Source organism: Colletes latitarsis, unplaced genomic scaffold (genome assembly GCF_051014445.1).
Source record: "Colletes latitarsis isolate SP2378_abdomen unplaced genomic scaffold, iyColLati1 scaffold0006, whole genome shotgun sequence".
Taxonomy (NCBI): domain Eukaryota; kingdom Metazoa; phylum Arthropoda; class Insecta; order Hymenoptera; family Colletidae; genus Colletes; species Colletes latitarsis.
The window spans coordinates 13,006,989-13,017,198 of record NW_027488366.1 but is presented as its reverse complement, the minus strand read 5'-3'; positions in this window follow the sequence as shown (position 1 = coordinate 13,017,198).

Below are 10,210 nucleotides of genomic sequence, written 5' to 3'. Positions count from 1 at the left end.
TTCGCACACTTCACATACTCGTTGAACAGATCCTGGGTTTTTTCTGGTTTGGATCACGTAGTAATGTGGTACCACACGGAAACAGTCGATTAAACCTGGTTTCGATCAATATTTTAGAGGATAACGCAAGTTAAGTCTGGGATTGGTCTGGGATTTGACCTCATCAGACTCATACTTTCGCACACTTCACATACTCGTTGAACAGATCCTGGGTTATTTTCTGGTTTGGATCACATAGAAATGTGGTACCACACTGAAACAGTCGATTAAACCAGGTTTCGATCAATATTCTTGAGGATAACGCATGTTAGGTCTAGGTTAGCCCTGGGATTTTCACTCATCAGACTCATACTTTCGCATTCTTCACATACTTGTGGAACTGATCCGGGGTTTTTTCTGGTTTGGATCACGTAGTAATGTGGTACCACACTGAAACAGTCAATGAAACCTGGTTTCCATCAATATTTTAGAGGACAACGCAAGTTAGGTCTAGGTAAGGCCTGTGATTTCCACTGATCAGACTCATACTTTCTCATCCTTCACATACTTGTGGAACGGATCCTGGGTTTTTTCTGGTTTCGATCACGTAGTAATGTGGTACCACACTGAAACGGTCAATTAAACCTGGTTTCGATCAATATTTTAAAGGACAACGCAAGTTACGTCTGGGATAGGTCTAGGATTTGCCCTCATCAGGCTCTTACTTTCGCATATTTCTCATACTTCATGGCTAGATCCTGGGCTGTTTCTGGATTGTATCACGCAGTAATGTGGTACCACGCTGAAACAGTCAATTAAACCTGGTTTCGATCAATATTTTAGAGAATAATTCATGTTAGGACTGGGTTAGGTCTAGGATTTGCCCTCATCAGGCTCATACTTTCGCATATTTCTCATACTTCATGGCTAGATCCTGGGCTGTTTCTGGATTGTATCACGTAGTAATGTGGTACCACGCTGAAACAGTCAATTAAACCTGGTTTCGATCAATATTTTAGAGGACAACGCAAGTTACGTCTGGTATAGGTCTAGGATTTGCCCTCATCAGGCTCTTACTTTCGCATATTTCTCATACTTCATGGCTAGATCCTGGGCTGTTTCTGGATTGTATCACGTAGTAATGTGGTACCACGCTGAAACAGTCAATTAAACCTGGTTTCGATCAATATTTTAGGGAATAATTCATGTTAGGTCTGGGATAGGTCTGGGATTTGCTCTCATCAGGCTCATTCCTTCGCATATTTCTCATACTTGATGGCTAGATCCTGGGCTTTTTCTGGATTGCATCACGTAGTAATGTAGTACCACACTGAAACAGTCAATGAAACCCGGTTTCCATCAATATTTTAGAGGACAACGCAAGTTAGGTCTAGGTAAGGCCTGTGATTTCCACTGATCAGACTCATACTTTCGCATCCTTCACATACTTGTTGAACGGATCCTGGGTTTTTTCTGGTTTGGATCACGTAGTAATGTGGTACCACACTGAAACGGTCAATTAAACCTGGTTTCGATCAGTATTTTAGAGGACAACGCAAGTTACGTCTGGGATAGGTCTAGGATTTGCCCTCATCAGGCTCTTACTATCGCATATTTCTCATACTTCATGGCTAGCTCCTGGGCTATTTCTGGATTGGATCACGTAGTAAAGTGGTACCACACTGAAACATTCAATGAAACCTGGTCTGGATAAATATTTTAGAGGATAACGCATCTTAGGTCTGGGTTAGGTCTAAGATTTGCCCTCATCAGGCTCACCGTTTCGCGTTTTTCACACACTTGCTGAACAGATCATGGGTTTTTTCTGGTTTGGGTCACGTAGTAGTGTGATACCACACTGAAACAGTCGATTAAACCTGGCTTCGATCAATATTTTAGTGGATAACGCATGTTAGGTCTAGGTTAGCACTGGGATTTTCACTCATCAGACTCATACTTTCGCATTCTTCACATACTTGTTGAACGGATCCTGGGTTTTTTCTGGTTTGGATCACGTAGTAATATGGGTCCACACTGAAACAATCAATTAAACCTGGTCTTGATAAATATTTTAGAGGATAACGCATGTTAGGTCTAGGTTAGGTCTGGGATTTGCTCTCATCAGGCTCATTCTTTCGCATATTTCTCATACATGTTGAACAGATCCAGGGTTTTTTCAGGTTTGGATCACGTAGTAATGTGGGACCACACTGAAACAATCCATTAAACCTGGTCTTGATAAATATTTTAGAGGATAACGCATGTTAGGTCTAGGTTAGGTCTGGGATTTTCACTCATCAGACTCATACTTTCGCATTCTTCACATACTTGTTGAACGGATCCTGGGTTTTTTCTGGTTTGGATCACGTGGTAATGTGGGTCCACACTGAAACAATCAATTAAACCTGGTCTTGATAAATATTTTAGAGGATAACGCATGTTAGGTCTGGGATAGGTCTGGGATTTGCGCACATCAGACTCATACTTTCGCATTCTTCACATACTTGTTGAACGGATCCTGGGTTTTTTCTGGTTTGGATCACGTAGTAATGTGGGACCACACTGAAACAGTCAATTAAACCTGGTTTCGATCAATATTTTAGAGAATAATTCATGTTAGGTCTAGGTTAGGTCTGGGATTTGCTCTCATCAGGCTCATTCTTTCGCATATTTCTCATACTTGATGACTAGATCCTGGGCTTTTTCTGGATTGCATCACGTAGTAATGAAGTACAACACTGAAACAGTCAATTAAACCTGGTTTCCATCAATATCTTAGAGGACAACGCAAGTGAGGTCTGGGATAGGTCTGGGATTTGCCCTCGTCAGGCTCATACTTTCGCGTTTTTCACATACTTGTTGAACAGATCCTGGGTTTTTTCTGGTTTGTATCACGTAGTAGTGTGGTACCACACTGAAACAGTCCATTAAACCTGGTTTGGATCAATATTTTAGAGGATAACGCATGTTAGGTCTAGGTTAGCCCTGGGATTTTCACTCATCAGACTCATACTTTCGCATTCTTCACATACTTGTAGAACTGATCCTGGGTTTTTTCTGGTTTGGATCACGTAGTAATGTGGTACCACACTGAAACAGTCAATGAAACCTGGTTTCCATCAATATTTTAGAGGACAACGCAAGTTAGGTCTAGGTAAGGCCTGTGATTTCCACTGATCAGACTCATACTTTCGCATCCTTCACATACTTGTTGAACGGATCCTGGGTTTTTTCTGGTTTCGATCACGTAGTAATGTGGTACCACACTGAAACGGTCAATTAAACCTGGTTTCGATCAATATTTTAGAGGACAACGCAAGTTACGTCTGGGATAGGTCTAGGATTTGCCCTCATCAGGCTCTTACTTTCGCATATTTCTCATACTTCATTGCTAGATCCTGGGCTGTTTCTGGATTGTATCACGTAGTAATGGGGTACCACGCTGAAACAGTCAATTAAACCTGGTTTCGATCAATATTTTAGAGAATAATTCATGTTAGGTCTGGGTTAGGTCTAGGATTTGCCCTCATCAGGCTCATACTTTCGCATATTTCTCGTACTTCATGGCTAGATCCTGGGCTGTTTCTGGATTGTATCACGTAGTAATGTGGTACCACGCTGAAACAGTCAATTAAACCTGGTTTCGATCAATATTTTAGAGGACAACGCAAGTTACGTCTGGGATAGGTCTAGGATTTGCCCTCATCAGGCTCTTACTTTCGCATATTTCTCATACTTCATGGCTAGATCCTGGGCTGTTTCTGGATTGTATCACGTAGTAATGTGGTACCACGCTGAAACAGTCAATTAAACCTGGTTTCGATCAATATTTTAGAGAATAATTCATGTTAGGTCTGGGATAGGTCTGGGATTTGCTCTCATCAGGCTCATTCCTTCGCATATTTCTCATACTTGATGGCTAGATCCTGGGCTTTTTCTGGATTGCATCACGTAGTAATGTAGTACCACACTGAAACAGTCAATGAAACCTGGTTTCCATCAATATTTTAGAGGACAACGCAAGTTAGGTCTAGGTAAGGCCTGTGATCTCCACTGATCAGACTCATACTTTCGCATCCTTCACATACTTGTTGAACGGATCCTGGGTTTTTTCTGGTTTGGATCACGTAGTAATGTGGTACCACACTGAAACGGTCAATTAAACCTGGTTTCGATCAATATTTTAGAGGACAACGCAAGTTACGTCTGGGATAGGTCTAGGATTTGCCCTCATCAGGCTCTTACTTTCGCATATTTCTCATACTTCATGGCTAGCTCCTGGGCTATTTCTGGAATGGATCACGTAGTAAAGTGGTACCACACTGAAACATTCAACGAAACCTGGTCTGGATAAATATTTTAGAGGATAACGCATCTTAGGTCTGGGTTAGGTCTAAGATTTGCCCTCATCAGGCTCACAGTTTCGCGTTTTTCACATACTTGCTGAACAGATCATGGGTTTTTTCTGGTTTGGATCACGTAGTAGTGTGATACCACACTGAAACAGTCGATTAAACCTGGCTTCGATCAATATTTTAGTGGATGACGCATGTTAGGTCTAGGTTAGGTCTGGGATTTGCTCTCATCAGGCTCATTCTTTCGCATATTTCTCATACATGTTGAACAGATCCTGGGTTTTTTCAGGTTTGGATCACGTAGTAATGTGGGACCACACTGAAACAATCAATTAATCCTGGTCTTGATAAATATTTTAGAGGATAACGCATGTTAGGTCTAGGTTAGGTCTGGGATTTTCACTCATCAGACTCATACTTTCGCATTCTTCACATACTTGTTGAACGGATCCCGGGTTTTTTCTGGTTTGGGTCAGGTGGTAATGTGGGTCCACACTGAAACAATCAATTAAACCTGGTCTTGATAAATATTTTAGAGGATAACGCATGTTAGGTCTGGGATAGGTCTGGGATTTGCCCACATCAGACTCATACTTTCGCACACTTCACATACTCGTTGAACAGATCCTGGGTTTTTTCTGGTTTGGATCACATAGTAATGTGGTACCACACTGAAACAGTCCATTAAACCTGGTTTGGATCAATATTTTAGAGGATAACGCATGTTAGGTCTAGGTTAGCCCTGGGATTTTCACTCATCAGACTCATACTTTCGCATTCTTCACATACTTGTTGAACTGATCCTGGGTTTTTTCTGGTTCGGATCACGTAGTAATGTGGTACCACACTGAAGCAGTCGATTAAACCTGGTCTCGATCAATATTTTAGAGGATAACGCAAGTTAGGTCTGGGATAGGTCTGGGATTTGACCTCATCAGACTCATACTTTCGCACAACTTCACATACTCGTTGAACAGATCCTGGGTTATTTTCTGGTTTGGATCACATAGTAATGTGGTAGCACACTGAAACAGTCGATTAAACCAGGTTTCGATCAATATTTTAGAGTATAACTCATGTTAGGTCAAGGTTAGGCCCGGGATTTTCATTTATCAGACTCATACTTTTGCATTCTTCACATACTTGTTGAACGGATTCTGGGATTTTTCTGGTTTGGATCACGTAGTAATGTGGGACCACACTGAAACAGTCAATTAAACCTGGTTTCGATCAATATTTTAGAGGATAACGCAAGTTAAGTCTGGGATTGGTCTGGGATTTGACCTCATAAGACTCATACTTTCGCATACTTCACATACTTGTTGATCGGATCCTGGGTTTTTTCTGGTTTGGATCACGTAGTAATGAGGTACCACACTGAAACGGTCAATTAAACCTGGTTTCGATCAATATTTTAGTGGATAACGCAAGTTAGGTCTGGGATAGGTCTGGGATTTGCCCTCATCAGGCTCATACTTTCGCGTTTTTCACATACTTGTTGAACAGATCATGGGATTTTTCTGGTTTGGGTCACGTAGTAATGTGGTACCACACTGAAACAGTCGATTAAACCTGGTTTCGATCAATATTTTAGAGGATAACGCAAGCTAGGTCAAGGTTAGGCCTGGGATTTTCACTGATCAGACTCATACTTTGGCATTCTTCACATACTTGTTGAACTGATCCTGGGTTTTTGCTGGTTTGGATCACGTAGTAATGTGGTACCACACTGAAACAGTCGATTAAACCTGGTTTCGATCAATATTTTAGAGTATAACTCATGTTAGGTCTAGGTTAGGCCTGGGATTTTCACTCATCAGACTCATACTTTCGCATTCTTCACATACTTGTTGAAGGGAACCGGGGTTTTTTCTGGTTTGGATCACGTAGTAATGTGGGACCACACTGAAACAGTCAATTAAACCTGGTTTCGATCAATATTTTAGAGAATAATTCATGTTAGGTCTAGGTTAGGTCTGGGATTTGCTCTCATCAGGCTCATTTTTTCGCATATTTCTCATACTTGATGGCTAGATCCTGGGCTTTTTCTGGATTGCATCACGTAGTAATGAAGTACAACACTGCAACAGTCAATTAAACCTGGTTTCCATCAATATCTTAGAGGACAACGCAAGTTAGGTCTGGGATATGTCTGGGATTTGCCCTCATCAGGCTCATACTTTCGCGTTTTTCACATACTTGTTGAACAGATCCTGGGTTTTTTCAGGTTTGGATCACGTTGTAGTGTGGTACCACACTGAAACAGTCCATTAAACCTGGTTTTGATCAATATTTTAGAGGATGACGCATGTTAGGTCTAGGTTAGCCCTGGGATTTTCACTCATCAGACTCATACTTTCGCATTCTTCACTTACTTGTTCAACTGATCCTGGGTTTTTTCTGGTTTGGACCACGTAGTAATGTGGTACCACGCTGAAACAGTCAATTAAACCTGGTTTCGATCAATATTTTAGAGAATAATTCATGTTAGGTCTGTGTTAGGTCTAGGATTTGCCCTCATCAGGCTCATACTTTCGCATATTTCTCATACTTCATGGCTAGATCCTGGGCTGTTTCTGGATTGTATCACGTAGTAATGTGGTACCACGCTGAAACAGTCAATTAAACCTGGTTTCGATCAATATTTTAGAGGATAACGCAAGTTACGTCTGGGATAGGTCTAGGATTTGCCCTCATCAGGCTCTTACTTTCGCATATTTCTCATACTTCATGGCTAGATCCTGGGCTATTTCTGGTTTGGATCACTAAGTAGTGTGGTACCACACTGAAACAGTCCATTTAACCTGGTTTCGCTCAATATTTTAGAGGATAACGCATGTTAGGTCTAGGTTAGGTCTGGGATTTGCTCTCATCAGGCTCATTCTTTCGCATATTTCTCATACTTGATGGCTAGATCCTGGGCTTTTTCTGGATTGCATCACGTAGCAATGTAGTACCACACTGAAACAGTCAATGAAACCTGGTTTCCATCAATATTTTAGAGGACAACGCAAGTTAGGTCTAGGTAAGGCCTGAGATTTTCACTGATCAGACTCATACTTTCGCATCCTTCACATACTTCTTGAACGGATCCTGGGTTTTTTCTGGTTTGGATCACGTAGTAATGTGGTACCACACTGAAACGGTCAATTAAACCTGGTTTCGATCAATATTTTAGAGGATAACGCAAGTTAGGTCTGGGATAGGTCTGGGATTTGCCCTCATCAGGCTCATACTTTCGCGTTTTTCACATACTTGTTGAACAGATCATGGGTTTTTTCTGGTTTGGGTCACGTAGTAGTGTGATACCACACTGAAACAGTCGATTAAACCTGGTTTCGATCAATATTTTAGAGGATAACGCATGTTAGGTCTAGGATAGCCCTGGGATTTTCACTCATCAGACTCATACTTTCGCATTCTTCACATACTTGTTGAACTGATCCTCGGTTTTTTCTGGTGTGGATCACGTAGTAATGTGGTACCACACTGAAACAGTCGATTAAACCCGGTCTCGATCAATATTTTAGAGAATAATTCATGTTAGGTCTAGGTTAGGTCTGGGATTTGCTCTCATCAGGCTCATTCTTTCGCATATTTCTCATACTTGATGGCTAGATCCTGGGCTTTTTCTGGATTGCATCACGTAGTAATGAAGTACAACACTGAAACAGTCAATTAAACCTGGTTTCCATCAATATCTTAGAGGACAACGCAAGTTAGGTCTGGGATATGTCTGGGATTTGCCCCCATCAGGCTCATACTTTCGCGTTTTTCACATACTCGTTGAACAGATCCTGGGTTATTTTCTGGTTTGGATCACATAGTAATGTGGTTCCACACTGAAACAGTCGATTTAACCAGGTTTCGATCAATATTTTTGAGGATAACGAATGTTAGGTCCAGGTTAGGCCTGGGATTTTCACTCATCAGACTCATACTTTCGCATTCTTCACATACTTGTTGAACGGATCCTGGGTTTTTTCTGGTTTGGATCACGTAGTAATGTGGGACCACACTGAAACAGTCAATTAAGCCTGGTTTCGATCAATATTTTAGAGAATAATTCATGTTAGGTCTAGGTTAGGTCTGGGATTTGCTCTCATCATGCTCATTCTGTCGCATATTTCTCATACTTGATGGCTAGATCCTGGGTTATTTTCTGGTTTGGATCACATACTAATGTGGTACCACACTGAAACAGTCGATTAAACCAGGTTTCGATCAATATTTTAGAGTATAACTCATGTTAGGTCTAGGTTAGGCCTGGGATTTTCACTGATCAGACTCATACTTTCGCATTCTTCACATACTTGTTGAAGGGATCCGGGGTTTTTTCTGGTTTGGATCACGTAGTAATGTGGGACCACACTGAAACAGTCGATTAAACGTGGTTTCGATCAATATTTTATGGGATAACGCAAGTTACGTCTGGGATTGGTCCGGGATTTGACCTCATCAGACTCATACTTTCGCATTCTTCACATACTTGTTGAACGGATCTTGGGTTTTTTCTGGAGTGGATCACGTAGTAATGTGGTACCACACTGAAACAGTTCATTAAACCTTGTTTCCATCACTATTTTAGAGGACAACGCAAGTTAGGTCTGGGATATGTCTGGGATTTGCCGTCATCAAGCTCATACTTTCGCGTTTTTCACATAATTGTAGAACAGATCCTGGGTTTTTTCTAGTTTGGATCACGTAGTAATGTGGTACCACACTGAAACAGTCGATTAAACGTGGTTTCGATCAATATTTTAGAGGATAACGCATGTTAGGTCTAGGATAACCCTGGGATTTTCACTCATCAGACTCATACTTTCGCATTCTTCACATACTTGTTGAACTGATCCTCGGTTTTTTCTGGTTTGGATCACGTAGTAATGTGGTACCACACTGAAACAGTCGATTAAACCTGGTCTCGATCAATATTTTAGAGAATAATTCATGTTAGGTCTAGGTTAGGTCTGGGATTTGCTCTCATCAGGCTCATTCTTTCGCATATTTCTCATACTTGATGGCTAGATCCTGGGCTTTTTCTGGATTGCATCACGTAGTAATGAAGTACAACACTGCAACAGTCAATTAAACCTGGTTTCCATCAATATCTTAGAGGACAACGCAAGTTAGGTCTGGGATATGTCTCGGATTTGCCCTCATCAGGCTCATACTTTCGCGTTTTTCACATACTTGTTGAACAGATCCTGGGTTTTTTCAGGTTTGGATCACGTTGTAGTGTGGTACCACACTGAAACGGTCAATTAAACCCGGTTCCGATCAATATTCTAGAGGACAACGCAAGTTACGTCTGGGATAGGTCTGGGATTTGCTCTCATCAGGCTCATACTTTCGCATATTTCTCATACTTCATGGCTAGATCCTGGGCTGTTTCTGGATTGTATCACGTAGTAATGTGGTACCACGCTGAAACAGTCAATTAAACCTGGTTTCGATCAATATTTTAGAGGACAACGCAAGTTAGGTCTAGGTAAGGCCTGTGATTTCCACTGATCAGACTCATACTTTCGCATCCTTCACATACTTGTTGAACGGATCCTGGGTTTTTTCTGGTTTGGATCACGTAGTAATGTGGTCCACACTGAAACGGTCAATTAAACCTGGTTTCGATCAATATTTTAGAGGATAACGCAAGTAACGTCTGGGATAGGTCTAGGATTTGCCCTCATCAGGCTCTTACTTTCGCATATTTCTCATACTTCATGGCTAGATCCTGGGCTATTTCTGGTTTGGATCACGAAGTAGTGTGGTACCACACTAAAACAGTCCATTAAACCTGGTTTCGCTCAATATTTTAGAGGATAACGCATGTTAGGTCTAGGTTAGGTCTGGGATTTGCTCTCATCAGGCTCATT